This window comes from Coturnix japonica, chromosome 4, assembly GCF_054131305.1.
Source record: "Coturnix japonica strain WE chromosome 4, WE-NBRP24, whole genome shotgun sequence".
Taxonomy (NCBI): Eukaryota; Metazoa; Chordata; class Aves; order Galliformes; family Phasianidae; genus Coturnix; species Coturnix japonica.
In genome coordinates this window covers 44,847,279-44,867,115 of record NC_140666.1, presented here as the reverse complement: position 1 = coordinate 44,867,115, position 19,837 = coordinate 44,847,279, and the positions used below count along the sequence as shown (strand labels likewise).

The 19,837-nt window shown below is 35.0% G+C and overlaps 1 protein-coding gene across 20 annotated transcripts in view; it reads left to right on the top strand.

The window, feature by feature from the left end:
- Nucleotides 1-1,855: 1,855 nt before the first annotated feature.
- The window catches only part of TENM3 (teneurin transmembrane protein 3), a 770,347-nt gene continuing 752,365 nt past the window's right edge, over nucleotides 1,856-19,837 (top strand). For all 20 annotated transcript variants that reach the window (XM_085545060.1, XM_085545048.1, XM_085545077.1 and 17 more), the window contains exon 1: nucleotides 1,856-2,015. The gene's annotated coding sequence lies outside the window, so the exon portion shown is untranslated. The remainder of the gene's footprint in view (nucleotides 2,016-19,837) is intronic.

Genomic DNA, 19,837 nt, shown 5'->3' with positions numbered 1-19,837 from the left:
GCTGTACTAGGTTGGGTCTCCTAGAGGCATCATGACCATCAGAAACAAGGTGCGGTGCTACCCAGAAGTTATGGAAATGGCACTGCATTACTACACAGTCCATTCTGGTTTTAATGTGAAAACTGTTGTAATAATTTGCCTTAAAACATCTTAATCTCCACTCTCCTTGGGGTGAATTCCTAAAAATCATCCATCTTAATGGGCATTGGTAGCCAGAAGTACCAATTTAAAAACATTGTATGGTAAAACCAAATAAAAAATGCATGAACTGGGCCTTGTTTTCTTTTTTTGGAGGGATGCTAAATCACTCTAAAAGACATATTCATTAGCGTTGGGTTTAGAGTTTGAACTATCCAGGAAGTCTGAAACAGTGTTTTGTCTTGTCTTCTAGTTAAAGCTGTGTGGAAATTCCTGGTATTGAAATCCAACATGAGATTTGTTCATTCCTTTTTTATTAATTTTAAATTTCATTCTTGCTCTCTTCCTGACAACATCAAAAATACCTACGCAGAGTAATCATTGCAATGTTTCACAGCAATGGCTGCATTTTATGCATGATCAGATTCATAAACCTTTGCAAAGCTGTTAATATTTACAGTGGTTTGGGTAAATGAATGGGACTCGCCAAGAAAATACACACCCTTCAAAAACATATTCCTTAATTTCTTAGGAAATATATAAATAATGATTTTAAGAAACCAAGGATGCTTTCTGCTTTGTTCATATTTTAATAATATACACCTCTTTGCTGTTTCAGTAATTAAATCTTCTGACATTTCAGAAAGCATAAATCCTGCTGAGATGTTTAAGTTTGGAGCAACCTTCTTGATGTACAAACAAATTAAATAAATAAAGGACACTTACCCAGGATCTTAACAAGTTGTTTTGCTCATACCTTTGTAATGCAATTGAACGGTAAAGCGATACCATCTATTCAAACTGTTCTAGCCTCCTTGTTCACTAGAACCTTCTTTTGAAATTCATTGCCTTCAATTACAGTTTTTTAAAGAATTTTAATTACGTGCCTGAAAAGAATAAAGATGCTCTAGGCTCCATTTGTTTATCGAGGAAGGCCTAAAAAATGAGGACAGAGCTTCCCAGCTCATGCAGGGGTTGCAGAGAGAGAGAGATGACTTTTAATTCGACAAGTTCAGAGAGATTTCTTAGTTTGACGCGCACAGCAGGGGGTCTTTGAGCGCCTGGCAATACTTCAGCATTCTGAGCTTTGAAAGTCTTTCCCTGCAGCAGAAATTGTATCAAAAGCCAATGATAATATTCCCTGCAAGGTAAAGGACCCTATTGAAGATTTCTAGAGCTGTTTATTTATTCATCACAGTTTTTTCTTTTAGGACGTACCAGGCGTATAGGTAATAATTCACACGGATGCTAGAAAAATATAATAAATAAAAAAATAAATAGGAATCCCTCATTAATCCTTCAACTTTCCCTTCAGTTTTCCATGGGCCATGCACATCTGGAAAATTTCCTATAATTCCCTGCCACATACCCTGCATAAAATCTTCACTTCAGATCTCAGTTTTTCCCCGTTTTTAACGGAATTGTCATTTCAGTCTGTTTTCTACCACCAACTGAGTACATAAGATGTTTATGGCCATTTCCTTCTGCTAAACCCTCAAAATGATTGATTAATTTTACAGAAGGATATTCAATTTCTTAGGGGGTCTTTTTAAATCTTATTTTTAAAGTAGATTTGTGATAAAGTGTTTCAAAGCCAAGATTAAAGCCTTATTTATATTCCAGAGATCAGAGTTTTAACGTTTTGGCATTACTTTTATTTAGAAAGTATGCACATATGTTTTTCTGTTTTTGTTTTGTTTTGTTGCTGCAGCAGAGCTGGGAATGTGAGACTACGACAACCTTTCCCTTGTGTAATGTCAATGTCGGCTATCACTTTGGCAGAATCAGCCAGCTCAGTGAAGACACGAAAACCTTCCTTCCCTCCTATTTTTTCATCTGCTGGTGGCATTCAAAGTGACCTTCCCTTGTAAATATTGGTGAGTGACCACATGGGGAAAGTAGTTGTTTGGTGCAGAGAAACTTGTTTCAAAAAGCTGTGTTGACCTAAGGATTCTTCATTTATTTATTTATTTATTTTTCCAAAGTATAACAGGAAAACACATGAGCAGGTGTTTATTTTGCTTTTTTATTATTATTATTTTTAACAATAACTTAAGGTATTTAGCAACACAGTGTATTTCTCTAACCTTGCAAGCATTTATAGAACACTAGCCTATGTTACTTATTACAGCTCTAAGAAACAATCTCTTAGAAGGACTGTTTTTAAGACAGAGGTTTCCTGTCAGCAAACAAGAACCTCTCATCTCTTCCTGTTGCTTTGTGTTGGCTAAATGGTCTGGGATGGTATAAATTTATTATAACCCCCCTGGTCTGGCAAGATGAGACTTTCCCAGGTGGAGGAATTAAGGAAGATAGCCAGAGGCTGCTTTCTGGGACCCTTCTGGTTTGGGAAACATGCCTAGGGTGAAATCACAGCACTTCAGAAATTCTGATACCCATGAGGCAGTCCAGGAAAGCTGTGGTAATGGGAGTAGTTCCATAACGCAGTCTAAATTACACACTTTGGTACTGAAAAAGTTCTCAGGTCATCTAAGGCTTACTCAGCTGATTTATCCTTCTTGAGACATCCAGTATGCCTGAAGAGATTTTCAGTGTTGCAAACAGATGTACAGATAGTGAAATAGCCACCCGTGGCTAAGGAATATTTACTGCACCATAACACAGAACACTACAAAGTACATACTCAGGTACAAGAAATATTTTATCTAGCTAGGAAGAGTTTGGAAGTTGTAAATACATGCAGGATGTAAGGCTGGAAATTTTTGAAGGATTACACATATTTAATCTAAAGACATTGCCATAAAAGTCACTTAGCTAGCTGCCATCCTGTATTATCTACATTACTGCAATTATCTCCTATTCAGGCTGCAGTCAGTCAACTGTGATGTATCATTTATGACTATATGATAAGTAATGTTTGATTTCTATATTTTTTTTCTTAACCACATGTGTACTTGAAGTCTGTCAATTTAAAGGATCTGAGAAGCTTCAAAAGAAATATTAATAGGAAAGTTATCATGGCACCAGCCTAACAAAATAATGCCTTTTCATCAAAGTAACACTTCTAGCAAAAGAAAGGCAGTTACATATAGTGTATGTAGATCTCTTGGTAGAAAATGAGGAGTGGTACCATTTAGCAGTTTCTCAACTATGTATTAGAATTGTCACTGCTTTTCTTGACTTCGGAGTAGCTATCTCAGGGGACAGCATAGAGAAGAAAAGAAAGAGGGCAAAAATTAATCAGGTTTACATAAATGCCCGTGTTTAGTCAGTGTTCTTTTTTTCTTTTTGTATTGACTGTGTGCTTAAGTCTTATATATTTGGAGGTTAGCATTTGGGTATGGAAACATATCAATGTCTTATTATCAGGGATTTGACTTAGAGTTTACTTAAGTCTTCGTCCTAGTCGTGGGTCACTGCAATAACAATTTCAGAAAATGAAGGCATAAATAAATACTCTATTTTGTAAATAGATTTTCTACAACTTTTTATTTGGTAATATTGTGCCAGTCATAACCATGTTATACAATTTCTACTTCAGTGATGTGTGATGGTAAGGTTACACGCCATCTAGAACACAAGGGAAGAGGAGAGTCTGAAAACATTCACCTTAGAGAAACATTCTTTACAATTATTTAATTGTCTTTCCAATCTGAAGTTCTGTCAGAACATGTTTATGTTTTAACAGGAAGTCCCATAGCTTTACAGTTGCTGTATGGAATAATCTGTCTTTTATCATACAGTGATATTTAGCACACATTGTAGTTTTAGTTAAAAAGGAACTATATACAGGCTAACAGTTAAAGACTCAACTTTCTTCTTTTCCATGTGAGATTCCAAGTACAGGTGTACAGATAGCATCACATTATAGTAAATTAAAGTGATATGTTTGCAAGTCTTAAGAGAGCAACTCTTATACCAGCAGTAGGTAGCTGGATGACCACAGCAGCTGCTCTGTTCTCACTAAGAGAGCTTAGAAGCTTTGCAGAAACTAGAATGTTACCATTTCTCATTACTGGTAGATCAAAACGGTGGCTTTTTTTATTTTAGTGTACATACAGCATTAGGAAGAAGTGACAAAGCATGCAAATAATATCTGGTACTTTGTTTTCCAGATTTAATTTCTTCTATTTCAGTGATTTCTGCCAGATGGTTCTAGGTTCAGTAGTACACCGCTTCCATGCATTTTGCGCATATTTGATATTTTTTTCAAATTTGACACTTCAGAAAGAGTGAGGGGGCTTCTTGAAGAAAGCTGAGAGCAAGAGAGAGAATCTAATTTATTAAATACTGCATATTTTTATATAATCATTTATTGAGCTAAGAGTAAAAATGGTAAAAATGGTACTATAATTTATGTTAAGAAGGTGGGATTCTTAGCTTTAACCTGTTGTGCTGAAATAGGATTAATCCAACTCCGATTATTTTATAGCTTTTTTAAAAACCTCAACTGTTTTTCAGGAGGTTGGTAAAAAATAAAAATCCAGTGTAAGCTCTAACACAGAAAGCTTAAAAGGCAAGTTTACCCCTTTGAAGCCTGTAGCTCTGAACTACAAATGAAGGCTTAATGAGGATACTTCCTTGCAGCTTGGTTCAAATATCGATTGATTGTGCACACTGCATTAACTTCCAGAAGTATAAACTTCTATTAGTCTTAAACAGTGTTTATTTCCCCTAAGTAAAGGGTAGAATGATACTGGAATAAAGGAATATATGTTTCTCTTTTTATCTATAAGTTTGTTCTTCACTTTTATTTCATTTTCTTAACATTTGTAAACTCATAGAAATCTGATTTGAATGAAATCATGACACTTATTTTTTAAAATCAAGTCATACAAACTGCAACTAGTAGAAAGGTGGTACTAAAGGCAAGAAATCCTGATTTGCTTTGCAAATCTTGTTTGCTTTGTACTATAAGATCACTAATTTTAACTGCAGCCCCAGCTTTCCTGTTCTTGTCTCTTATTACCCTCTTTGGCTGAGTGTCAAAAGAGCTCTGCTTCAGCTCCAGGAGTGCTAAGCAGGCCAGCCAGCTCCTGTCAGAATGTCTGAATTCTACCTGCACCTGTATCCCTGGGGATGTTAATTTAGACCTCCATGCTTGAAACTTGTAGGGTCTTAATTATCTTTTAGACATCCTTTTACTGATTTGATTAACATTTGACAGTCACCTAGATGAAAAATTACTGAGAAAAGGGAGACAGCCAGGACACACATACTGGGTTTTTAGTCTTAGCTAAGGCTAAAGCAAGCAGACATTGAAAAAGATCTGATGAGTGGTTGGGATGCATGTACTTGTAGTGAAAATAAGAGGCAGCACAATAAAGTTTTTGTTGTTTTTTTTTTTTCCATGAACATTTCTCTTAATTAAAATGCAAATTTTGATGAACTGTACTTAAGGCTCTTAACTCCTTACTTGAACTTCTGTTTGTTCAAACAGCAGATAAAGCAATTCCTCTTCTCCCACTCTCTTTTTGAGGTTTTCAACTTAGAAAACATATGAAAGGGAATTACTGATTTTAGCTTGAGAGTTTGATATGTATGTGCTCTTGTTACTTTGTGACAGTAATGCAGCAAATTTACCATGAGGTATTTTGTGATTATTCAGATAACATATTGCAAGAGAAGGATGGAAAAGGTATTTCAGAAATTCATTTTTGTTTCTGTTTTAGTGGGTTTCTCTTTTCTTGGATGCTATTTTTCATTTTAGGGCACATAGCAAACTTAATTCTAATATCTATTCAGGTTAAATGCATTTTAAGGAAGGGTTTATAATTGTCAAAATGGATTTGTAGATTTTATCTACGTAAGTACCACAGTAAATGACACTGTTCAGCTTTCAAGCATCTGGTGTTTGAACTGGCATCCAGTTCTGTAATTTGTGTTGTGCGCTAAGTGATGTGTTTCTGCACTGAGGCAGTCAGAGCTACTGGTCACTGGAAAATGTGGCAAAAAGAGATATGCTGTGAGCAGTTTGTTCTTGGGTGCGAAGGGCAATTTTTGTCAAAGTAGGAGTTTCAGTTATTAGAAGTAACTGTGGGAAAGCCTGTGAAGGCAAAGATGCCCATTTTCACATCTAAGGCTTATCTGTTGCTCTCTGACCTGTTGAAATGATAGATTTCTTGCCCCTGCTCTATCAGTCTGTGTCTGACTGCACACAGATGCCTTCCCACGATGACTGTGGGGGAAGTTTCTGAATGAGTTCCGTAGCTCCACCACAAAACACAGCCTAGACATCAGTTGTATGGAAGTCTCCTATTTTTCTTGCTAGCAATGAGAAACTTCAGAAAATGAAAAGAAACAGTAGGGGAAGAAGAAGCACAGCTGTGGCCTTGTGATTAGTGGATTCTCTGCCGAGTGGAGGCAGCAGCCCGAATCCCAACCCTCAGGACTTCTCCAGCACTATATACTAAATAGTCATAAAAATAGGAATGTTTCAGCTGAAGAGTGTGTTTTCTTATAAATAAATAACAGATAATAGAATTTGTATTTGTTTCTGTATCTCACAGGTGCAAACCTGCAGAAACATATTTGCTATTGAAAATTACTTTTTTTGTGAATTTCATCTGATAGAAAAAAAAAAAAATAAAGCTGTTATTTTAAATATCCTACATTGTATTTTGTTACACATGAATCCAGTGGGATTTCAGGGAGACCATTCCTTGTCATTTCTCTTTCTGTCAGGTTTACAGCTTTTCTGTGTATGTTTTTCTATGATTGCTTTGCAAAAGTATGACTAAAACAAGAATCTTGATTGTATGACATTTAGCTAAAGAAATAGCCTGCATTTAATCAGAGTGCTAGCAATGATCAGATTTGCTGCAAAGTAGCTCTGGTAAATCCTTGATTTAAATGGCATTATCTTTATTTTGAATATATGCTAGTAAGCCATTCCAAAAGAGCAAATATTCAGAAAAAAACTTAATTCACTTAGTCCACTAAAAAGGCAGAATTTGAGGTTAGACATAGTTCTTTCATTACTGGTTAGTTGCTCTTATTCCTGGAACTTCTGCTTGACGATGCTGTTGCATTAGAGAAAACAAAATGAATAGAGCATCAGTATTACTTTCGAATCATGAGTGACAGCACCAGATACCAAACTGAAGCTTTCCCAGCCAGCAAGAGTTATTGAGGTGCACATTAATTAGTTTTTTGCAAAACTATATATTCAAGCGATCTAAAGCAAGTATCAGAGACAAAGATGGCTTAAAATAATTATGTTCTTCTTTTGCAGTTCCGGTTAAACCATCTTCAAAGTTTTCATGGTTTGTATTTTCATCCATTTCTTGTGTATGTTGCAGTATTCTTTAATGGATTTTCCAATTCTAGCTCTAGAAATTGGCTATAGGATATGCTGGGACATAGCAATATGCTGTGTCCACAGCAAGACATGCCACCAAAGTCCTTCTAACACTAATTCAAAGCAAGAATGCAAGCATATCTGAAAATGTGGTTTGATGTTGTTTTTCTTTTTTTTTCTTTTTGTTTTATTTTGTTTTGTTTTTGTGTTTGTTTGTTTTTCCTGTTCAAATTCTTCATTCGACTGTTTTGGATTTGGCTTGTCTCAGTGTGTGTCAACATGTTCAGACTTTGTGGACCAGTGTGAGAAGGAAATTCAGATAGACTCAATAGCAGCCAAACTCTACCTTCAGAGCCAAGTGCCTGATCTTTTAGGTGGTAGCATGTTAACATTTCTGACACAAAGGTTAATCAAGTAAGTTATGTTAATACACTGCTGAACTGAAGGATTCCTACATCATTAAAAATAAAAGTTAAAAAACTGACATTCCCATTTCCACTTAGCATATTCACGTAACAGGCAGGCTGCATTCATACTGAATGTATTGTATTAGAAAAGAAAGTTAATGCTTAAGCTGGTGCGGTCTGACCTGCTAATCAGAACCATGTAAGGGTATAAATATTCTCTAGACTCATTATTTTCCCATGCCAGCATTTGATTTTTATCACAACTGATTTATATGCCAGCATGAAATTCTGAAACTAAATGTACTTAGCTTTCAATTGAGAAAGACAGCAAGAGAAAAATAAAATAAAAGAGGTCTTTAGGGATAAATTAGCTATCAGTCTAGTTTATGATTTTCAGAAGCGGATATAGGTAATAGAAGAATTATTTCAGATATTCAAAAGGCTATGATTTATTTGTTTCAGTTTAGAAAATCCACTGATTTGCTTGAGAACTTAGAGAAAACAGCATTTTTTTTTGTTTGGATTTTTTTTTAAATCACACAGTACTTCAGTGCATGTCACATTCATGGCAAACTGGGGTCCAAAGCCTGAAGCTGTCTTAATTCTGAAAAGAGTTTCATGCAGGTAAAATAATTTTTGAGACATGGATAGTTATAAATGGGAGGCCTTTGCTCCACTGCAAAATGCCCTTACTGTGTTAAGGCAAAACTGTACCGGGAGAATACTAAGGTCAAACTAGCTTGAGGCATTGATAAATGCTAAGTTACCAGCAGCCGAACACTGGGAGAATTTATTTTCCCATCCAAGTTGTTCTTTGCTCTCTAACAAGAAAGAAACCGATTCAAATGAATGCACATCTCAAAATAATAGAAAAGAAAAAAGAAATCCAACCACAGTTTTTCCTCTGAAAGACTCCCTCCCTCCTTAAGTGTTGTTTCTTTTTAACTGACTAAATCTTAAGATCACATTGAAAGAGGAAATTAACTGTTAATATCCTGGGAAGTATTTGTGTTAAAGGTCACATTAAGCAAAAGGCAAGTGTAGACTATCTGAGGATTCTGGAGAATATGTTTAATGCAAATTTTTTTTGAAAAAATGATATGTGTCACTGCAGGTCATCTCTGAATATTCTTGTTGGGGTTTCTCTGTTGGATATGCAATCTCAGCTAAATGTTTTGAAGAGGAGGAATCAAATAAATTGCCCTATTTTGGGTTTTTCTCATCTGTATACAGTTGTGCAGGTCTAGTAGACCTGAAAATTGCCCAGAGACAAACTTTTAAAAAATAGAGTGCTTTTGAGGCAGAAAATTGCTTTTCTGCAGTATAGTCTAAGGGACAGGATGTGACAGGAGGACAAGGAGTTGTCACTATGCAGTGATATTGTAAAGCATATCTTACATAGCAAAAAGGATCATTTGTCTCTTTTCATTTTAAACTACAAAAGATTTAATTGAAACAGCTTGAAGATGTGCCCTAGACCAAGAAACAGGCATTATAGTTTACAATTAAAACTAGAAGCTCCTACTTTAAACTCCATCTCCCCTGAAATAGCTATAAGTTATAAAATGTGTGTGAAATGTATGTCTGTCCACCACTTCATAAGCCTTATTCTCAAAAGAGGAAATTTTTAAAAAAGTGAAAAAGCTCATTGTACATGCATGTCAAATATTAGTATGATTCTTGTAGTATAATAAGAAAAGAAAGTGCTTTGTGCTTTTGATTAGCCTCTTGATGTTTGAGAGTGTTTTTGTGTGGCTTAATTTTCCTTTTTATGGCAGTTTACACATATAAAACAAAATGAAGAGAGGAGTGGAAGGGGAAAGAAATGTGCCATTTATATACTAAGGATACGAGGCCTCCTTTGGGCCCATTATACATTAATGGGTCAGCTGAGATTTATTAGGATATGTATATTAATCTTTATACACATTCACATGCTGTAATTGTTCCTTTGGTACTATAATGTGATTAGCTGTGATTTTTTTTGCAATATTAACAATAATATGGATTTCCATATTACAGAACAGTAATAATAAATGGTTATTAAAAATGCACGTGAAGTATGGGATGTGAAAGTACTTCCTAACTCTTAGTAATCCGATTATGTTCTGTTGTTTTTAAATACCAAAATGGTTAAGTCTTTGTTGTAAAGTGAAATCTTGCATAGGATAAGCAGTAATTTTGTCTTCTGCAGAACCGAATGAATGAGTCTACAACTAAAAGATAGGTTACTGCCTCTTTTTCTTTGAGAGCTGTTTTGTATTTTTGCATTATTGCTGCTTAAAAATATATTACAAAGTCAAATACAGGAAGGAAAGAGTAATGTCCTGTAATTAAGTTTTCATATGGGTTTGCTCTCTTATATTGCAGTTGAGTTCAGTATGGAAAGAACTGTCTACAATTTCAGCTGCTTACCTTACCAATTCAGTATTGATAGCTTTATGATTCAACGCTGTTTAAGAAGCAAACACAAACTGATGTGAAGAAAGTAAACACAAATATAATTCAGGATCAAAATGAGAGCAGGAGAGATGTGACAGTCAGATAATGATAGATTTTCTGAAGAGTTTTTCAGGTTCTTAGTCTTTCTACCACATAGTAATCTTTGGCACATAATGCCTTTTTGTAGCTCCCCATGCCCTTTTGCTGAGTGCAACTGCAGCAGAACTAGTGCATCTTCCCTATCTTATAATGAGATTTGCTAGGCTGGTGTTCCCTTCAGATGTAGTAGGTGGAAACATCCCATTGCTTTTATATCTTGTGGCCCTTCGAAACCTTGAACCTATATATGATGACTCAGTGTTAAACATCCTAAGGTATATTTTCTCAAGTCAGTGTCTATGAGTCATAACAGATATTGGATTGTACACCTTCACATTGGAGTGAATGATCAGAAGTATACCAATTACATGCTCTCTTCCTTTCTTCATGTCTGATGTACAGTCTGGTGCTCACAAGATTTAGTAACAATAGAATACAAAGAAAATTCAGCACATTGTCATAGGCTACATTACATATATGTCCATTAAAGTCTAATAATTCTGTAAGAGTTAATTCTTAGAAGTGTGTGAAATAGAAGAAGAAAGATAGGAAGGGAATGGAAAAATATTTATTTTTAGCCAAACATCCTCACTCAGTAATCATAATTCAATAATCAAGTGCACAAGTATTCAAGTTATTAATATATAATATTAACTGTTGGACTGGATAATCTTTTAGGTCTTTTCCAACCTTGGTGATTAATTCTATGATTCTAGGATTCTACATCTTTTTCTGTTTTTCATCTAGATACAGGAACTACTTGGAATTCCTGATTACAAAAGAACTTTCCAAAGTAGTAGTAAACCATGCTATTATTAGCATAATAAAAATATTTATTTTTTCTATTATTATGGTGTTTCATTTTAACGGAAGAATGAAAAGAGCAGATTGCAACCATTTCTGAAATGCACTTCGGCGTTTCTTATGGTTCAATGTATTTTTTCTTTTGTACTTAATCCTCCTACAAAATGAATCTTTAGTTTTTTTCTAGCTTGTTGAGGTTGTTTTTTTCCTCTTGAGCTCGGAATTTCATTGCACAAAATATTCAGAATAAGATTTTGAGTAAAAACTGTCTGTGGGAACACAAGTAGCTTGCTCCTGAAAAGCAGTAACTTGTCAAGCATTTATTCATATGAAGTTGGGATATTTTTCTCTGCATCAGTTACAGTATTTTCATTGGCCTAACTTTATTTGTCCTCTGTTTGTCTGTTTATTCAGGCTTGATTTCTTTTATTATTTTTTTAATTTATTTTTATTTTTATCTGACTTCTTTCTTCTTTGTGTAAATCAATATTCTGTAGGTAATTAATATGTTGAATGTCACAAGCTTCAACATAGATTTCTTTAGCATTCCCCTGTTGCATCTCTCCTTATTGAGAATGTTGACAACAAACCAATACTTCGGTTTTCTGTTTTACAACCAATTGTTTATACTTCAGAGGCAGTTCATTCTTATTCTGTGATAGTTCAGTTTCTTTAATGTGTAGTCATTTTGAACCAAAACAGTTTGCTCCACATTTTGGTCCAAGCTTGCTATTGCTATTAGAAATTGAAGCAGATGGCATGCTTCATATCAGGCATGTTTATATGCTTGCTGATGTCTTAGAAGAACAATTAGCACTGATTTTCTTTCCCTTTCCTATGTTTTTGTTAATCCAGATGCCCAAGGTATAACTCCTACCATTTGCCACATAAACTTTAAAGTCACTCCTAACTGAAAACTTGAAGTTTTATGAATACTTTGTAGTTGATGGTGAAAAAAACTTCCTGTAATGAATGTAGAAAATCACTCATTCTGGCCTCATTTTCTCTAATTGCTCCAACTCCACTGTGTGTTTGTCCTGCACAGCACTCCTGAAAGGGAGTGCTCCTGATATTCATGGGATACAAAGTAGATACTATTTTTCGTTATGCCTTTAAAAATGGTCCTTAGACTTAGTTTGACTTCTTATTTTGTCAAATTTAATCCAATAATTTTATGATATCAACCCTGAATGAGTTTTCCCAAGCTCAAAAAAAAAAAAGCCATTCAAAGATTTTGGAATACCATTTTGCCAATATTTCCATTTTCTTTTCCAATACTCAGAAATCTTAAAAAGTGAACAATGTTAAGTAACTTAAGTATAGGATTTCTAACTGATTTATTTTTACACAAAATATGGAAAACAGACACCTACCTTATCCCTAGTCTTAGAAATATGCAATTTCAGTAGAGGGACTTTTGTCATGCATTTTACATGAAGACGATGAGCATTCTATTGTATTCAAATGATTGTAGAATTGCTGTAAAATGACATACAGCAGGTGGGCCAGTGTCATTTGTAGAACGTCTCTCCGAGCTGCAACTCGAGCTGCGAATATCTCTCATTGATTTACCATATTGCTTCAAGGCAAATACTCATTGCTTGCTTATCTATTCCACTTTATTTTGGTGCAATTTGATGCCTTATTTTCAATTCATATTTGGTCTGTCTTTTGCTTCTGCTTATTAATTTGTGGCTGCAAAAGGGAACAAGTAAAATACAGCCACAGAAAGCATAGTTATGTGCTGTGTAGTTTCAACAGCAAGTTGATATAGTTTAGGCTATGTTTCAAAGTGCCTTTTTTGTGGTTTGCTACTCACTTGGAAGATTTTTGAGTTTTGCTGTAACCTCACTAAATGTTTTGGGTGTTTTTTTTCATTGTTGTTTCTTGTTTGATTTGGTTTTTGGATTTTACCTGTATCACACTGACAGAACAGTTGTAAACTAATTCTCAATATTTAATCTCATAATTGCTACCTCAAATTTTAGGAAAGAGCATTTTGTGATAGGTGACATATTGTTTTAAAGAAAATTAAGTAGAAGATTAAACTGTTCCTACAGTGGTCTGGGTTCAAGGAGACCTTAAAGATCATATGGCTCCAAACCCCCTGCTGTGGACAGAGACATTTCTGCTAGATCTGGCTACCAATTGCCCTATCCACCTGGCCTTGAAAACCTCCAGGGCTGGGTCATCCAGAGCTTCTCTGGGTAACCTGTACAAGTGCCTCATCATTCTCAGATGAACACTTTAAGTAAATCTCTCCTATTATAGTTTAAAACTGTTCCCCCTTGTCCTATCACTATCAGACCATGTAAAAAGTCAGTCCTAATCTTATTTATATGCTACCTTCAAGTATTAGAAGTACCAGAGCCTTCTCTTCTATGGTCTGGTCAAGCCCAGCTCTTTTTTTTTGTAGGAGGTGCTCCAGCCCTCTGATCATCTTTGTGACCCTCCTCTTGACCCACTCCAAAAGCTCCACATCTTTCTTTTACTGGAGTCCCCAGAACTGGATGCAGTAGTCCTGACAAGGGTTCCCAAGGACAAAGCAGTGGGGGAGTCACCTCCTTTTCCCTGCTTGCCACCCTTCTTTGATTCAGCCCAGAATACTGTTGGCCTTTTAAGCCACAAGAGCACACTTCTGTCTTGTGTTAAGTTTTTCACCTACCAGAACCTCCAAGTCCTTCTCCTCGGGGCTGTTCTCAATGCATTCTTCTCTCAGTCTGTACACGTAACTATGATTGCTCCAACCCAAGCACAGCCCCTTGCCCTTGGCTTTGTTGAATCTGCTTAGATTCACTGGACCCACTTCTCAAGCTTGTCCAGATCCCTCAATATGACATCCCTTCCTTCTGTTGCATTAATTGCACCACTTGGCTGTGTTATCTGCAAACTTGCTGAGGCTGTGCACAACTGTGCACTGTCATCAATAAACAAGTAGTGACAACACCACTCCTAACCTGTGTTATGTTGTAGCATTAATCACATTCCTGTCATATACTTGAAATACAAAAACTTAAACCAGAATTTATTCTATTTAAATTGCGGAACCAATTTCCAGAGGCTATGGAAGGATATTTTCAACTATATGTGTCATGACTGTTACTCTGACCTCAAGAAAGCCCGTAGGTTGGATTCCCTTGCTTGCAGGCTATAAATACTTCATAATATTTATAAACTATATGACTGGTCAAAATACGTCTGAAATCAACCCTTTTTCCGCTCATTCATACTTATGCTTATAAAGAAATTTCAATTAACGAGCAAGGTCCAGAATGTTTTTTTGGATTGATCTTTGTTGATGAAAATTTTGTTAATCTTATATAATGTTAAATAAGGATCATAGCAATAGTATTTTTACTTGTGAACACATCCTCTCATCTGCTTACCAAATCCATTTCCCAGTGTTCTGGCAAGATTTTTTTTATGACAACTTGTTATTTCCTAGAGAAGGGAAGTGACATTTCTGAATATAACTCACAGTCTTAAGTCTTTTTCCTTTAGAGAAATAATTTTCAAGTTAACTGAGATACACAGGGCCAAGACAGGTATTCTTCAGTAAGTGCTACAGACCTATGTATGTTATCTAACAGGGGCTAGAGTAATCCTTAAGGTTTCCCTAAGCTGTGTCTCACGCTGCTGCAGCCCTGAATAAATGTCAGTGAAGAGTAGTGGGGCTTATTGTATCCTTAGTTGCCCTAGGCCTGAAGGAAGCTTTAGTTGCTATTAGGTAGTGTTACCAGGTACTACCAATTTCCTCTGATCTCAGAACACTCCAGCACATCACTTACACCTGACAAACAGACCTCATGTGCTAATGGTATTCACTGTGTGTGAGGACTTATACATGATATCTATACCCTTTGGGACAGCGCAGCCATGTTCAATTACTCCTAAAATTCACAGCAGTCACTTACTGCTGCGTGTGACACATAATTTATACAATGATCACATTTTCAAATGTGTGAACTTCCTTTCATGACAAAATTACAGTTCCTTAGTATTCTAACAACACTGTGAATGAGCCGATAACATAGCTAGAAAATCATCACATCTTATTTGTATAGTATTCTAATTTGAAATAGAGATTTCTGTTTTGTAAAGTGAGGATGTTTTAATCTTCTTTTCCATTTCATGTTTCTCTCAGAGTTCAAAAAGGTTAAAATTAGGCCAAAAACAGCAAATTAATAGTGTTTATATCTGGCGTTTAAATCTGTGAGTGTGACTGTATTCAGCAAATGAGTCAAACTGCAGCCACCTTGCTACAGAACTCCAGTCTGTTCCGTGAGCACCTTTGGTAGAAGGGAAAATAAAAGGATCAAAATTCATCTATACTAGTACATAGACATTTTCATTGTGTAAATCTAATGTACTGCATTCTACAACTAGGCACTTCGGCATGCTGTTTAAACAAAAAATCTTGTTTTATCCACTTTCCCTATTTTTGTTCTTTTTTATTAAGCTTGCTTCACTTCTTTTTTAATTTTTGTTTTTTTCTTCAATTACTTTGCTTTGAAAGCACTGACAGTTTCTGACCACTGAAGAAATAAGACAGGGGCAGTATTTTTTGTCTGATGGATCAGATTTCTGAAGCAGTGGCCTACCACACAATGGAGGTTTAGGTAATTAATTTCACAGAATCACAGAATTGTAGGGGTTGGAAGGGACCTCTAGAGATCATCGAGTCCAACCCCCCTGCCAAAGCAGGCTCCCTACACCATGTCACACAGGAAGGCGTCCAGGCGGGTCTTAAATATCTCCAGAGAAGGAGACTCCACCACCTCCCTGGGCAGCCTGTTTCAGTGCTCTGTCACCCTCACCAGGAGGGTACATTTCCAGGAGGTACATGTACTTTGAGTGTAACAATAAAGTAATCAGTGCATTCCATGTGATGAGATGCACTAATTTAGTTTTAAATATTTTTTAGATCTGTATGAAGGAAGCCTTATAATGTTGTTTCTTTTCTATACCTGTTTTGTCAGTCGTCCTTCTTCTACCTAATTGCCAGGCAGCTCTACCTGCCATTAAAATAATGTTAGTTTATGACTGAAAACCAGATGATATCCTTCCAGGTTTGCATCTAAAAATCATTTATTTGCCAATAGGTCCACAAGCACACATATATTTAACTTTATATTTTATTTTCAAACTTTTCCAAATAGTATAATTTATTCTTATAGCCCCTTGTAGCCTTCTAGCCCAATTTATTTTTTAAAGCATTTATATTATTTATAGCAAGGAACAGACTGTAATGTATTTAGCAGAGAACTGTAGGCTCTCAGGGTGAACAAAAGAAAGATAAAATGTCTTAGGATTTTTCACCTTTTTTCTGTTAGAATAATATCTGACTCGGTGTGGAGACAACCTACACACAGACGTTCTCTACCCGCCAACCAGCCCAATGGAGCTTTCTTTTGACTCAGCTGGATACTGCTGCTGTTTTCAGATAGAGAATGATCCTCTTTGATTTTGTAATGTATTACTGGATAAAGAGCAGGGAGGGAGAGGTGAGGTACACAGTAACTATTTTGAAGTCCTGTTTATAGTTTGGCCATAATCTTATGGATACAATCAGAGTTTTTAGTTTATTACTGAGAAAAAAGAATCACTTTAAATACTTCTAAAGTTATATTGAATTATACAAAATTTATTGAATAAAATTTAAAATTTAAAAAAAAAAAAGCACGTAATCTATTTTTCAAGTATGATTTCAAACTGAGCAGAATCACAATTAACTTTCAATTTAGGAAATAGTAAGTGGGACAGTGTCTTTGTGAATTAAGTAGTTCATGTGTTCTCTATCAGTGATTTTCTTTGCAAATTCTATATAACAACAGAAATACTGATAATATACTTATTGCAGCCAGGAGTTCCTTTTGTCCTTTGTGCAATTCTTTTTCAGTGACTGTGTAAATCTGGTATTGTAAATTTTGCTAAAAATAGCAGAGTAAATACAATGGCCTAATTAGAAAGAAATAGTTAGATGTTTTCATAATGCCATCCTGATAAATATTTGAGTTTAAAAGGAAATCACAAGTAAAACTAAAACTATCAGGTGAGAAATTGACTATTACAGTTATGGTCCACAGTTGTATGTACGTGCATGATTTTGTTTCTTTCATTTATATGATACACATGGAAAGGTGAATAGAAGACATTTCTTTTTCTGAATTTTGTTCAGAAGGATCGAGCTTTATACAATTCATCTTTAACCTATTCATTCTTACAACATTTTGAAAAGGAAATAATCTTTTTTTATGATGGGAATCACTGGTGTAAAAGAAAAATAAGAAAGATAGTTTTATTTAAAAATGTACATTGTGTTTGCTGTCTCTCAGCTCAGTATGACTTTCCTTGAAACTATAGGAATGAATAGAGCTGCCAATATTAATTATATTAAACGTACACTCACAGATTCCCTATGCTTATTCATTACCAAAAGGAAGACATCTTTTCACAAAACAAGCTCTTTGACTTTTCAAGGTGATCGTCTGAATGAACCAACACAGAATTTTCATATCACACCAACGGGAACTGTAATTAATTACTTTACTATTCACTAAAAATCACAGATGCACATATTGAATTGATCTGAGACTCAGTATGTATTTCTCCATCCATGCAGACTTCCATACAGTCTTTTTGCTATGCCATAGGAACATCTATCCCTTACCAGTATTTAACTCTGTGGTACAAGTACCATCTTCTCTCTAATCTTCTAATTAAGTTAAACTCAATCATTTAGATCCATACTTAAAATTTTCTTTTCTGTCTCAGCTCTGAAACATGCAGTACCCCCAAAAGCTGATATAGTTAACTGCATCAGCTAGAAGAGAGCTGGACATTTATCATTGACTTCATGGCATGGAGAAGAGTTAAGGAAAGAATGTGTGATGTTAGTGGGTATGAGTATTAGTACTTCTACAGTTACTGCTTTTAGCATTTTAGATGTAACATTCATAAGTTCATAAACCAGTTTAATAGTAGTTGGCAACTGCACTTTTAATGGAGCTGTTACAGAACCAGAACAATGCTTGAAGAATCAGAAAGAAAATTTTGCTTCAGTAATTTCAAGTGCCGTAGGAATTTTATATATATATATATATATGCACTGTTTTAACTCTGTTAAATGAAGGTTAGTAAGTACACATGCTTTACTGCTGTAGTTCTACCCTGCAGTGCAAGAGTATTTTCACCAACAGAAGCATCAAAAATTCAATAATATTCCCATTACTGCAATTCATACAGTCAATACAAAATAAAACCTCAAATGTTTAACTGTGAAGAAAATGGAATCACCCTGCTAAAAACTTTGCATTTCGTAATAGGTCTGAATAGGTATTATATCCAAATGCAATAGGAAATTTACCTTCAGGAGATATTTGCATTCACCAGACCAAAAACCTTTCTTTTTCAGGCATTCGTGGGCACAGTTTGTTTATAACGTCTGGTTTTTTTTTTTTTGGTTGTTTTTTTTTTTTGTTGTTGTTTTTTTGTTTTTGGTTTTGTTTTTGTTTTTTTTCAGAGGTGTTGGATACTTTCTAGAACTTGCATTTCTTTTTCTCTTGTTTTCCTTTCTGACAAGAACTTTCAACTTTCTATGTAACTTCTCTCTAACCAATGAACAGCTCTAAATTTATACATTTAAATTAATGAGTTGTGTTTAAAATTGTGACTTTGCAAACAAAAGTAAGACCTCTTGTTATGATTGTTACACAAATTCATAATTTCCTGGTGATGAGAATTATTTGACACTACAAGCAGTATCTACAGTTTTGTGCATCATTTTGTTTACCGCTTTCTCTAATAGTCATTTTGTATTACTTAAATTTTTCCTGTAACAAAATTGCTTGTGATCTTGAGGAGTACACTGAGCTTCACTGTTCTTCCAGTATTTGTTGAAAAGAACAATTTTTATTATAACAAGCCATGTTATTCTTGAAAAAATGTAAGACAAATAGTACTTGTTACTAACATACAACCTGTTTGATATTTCATGTTGTACAACTCAGCCTGAAACAATAGAAGATATGCAGTGAATTCCTTGTCAGGTCACTATCATTTGTTTTTTGGTTTTGTGTCACCTTCATAGTGCTTTTCACAGTTCCACACATCTCTCTCCAAAACGGCTGTTGCTCTTTGCAATGGTTCAGCCATGTTCTTTTATGTCATGCCTCTTCTGTAAGATCAGCTTTGATTAACTGTATTTTACAGTACTTCTGAATGAAATATAGATGTTTTTTGTAGCTTTTAGAAGTTTTTTTTTAAAGTAAATTAACATATTAGGCATCATGAACGTTGGCCTTTCTACATCTGCTTATAAATCTCTTCTGTGTTGATAATTAAATTACAACTATGATTTGTTAAATGTTGTTATGACAAACTGGTGATGTGATATCTATAGGAAAGCTATTCTGAATAAAATCAGGCAGTCAGATACTTTAAAGAATGATTGGCTAAAACAAAAAAAGAAATGAGAATAAATGCCTTGAATGAAACAACTGTCAGGGCAAGTTGACTAATGTATTGAGATCTTTAAGTGTTTGCCTATGTCTAGACTCTTGGTAGTGGTATCCTACAAGCGTTATAGCATTCTAATATAACCTATATACACAAGAGACCACTTGAGAGTCACATATGTTTGCATGCTTTCTACCCATGAACATATCCCTGGCTTTATCTTAATATC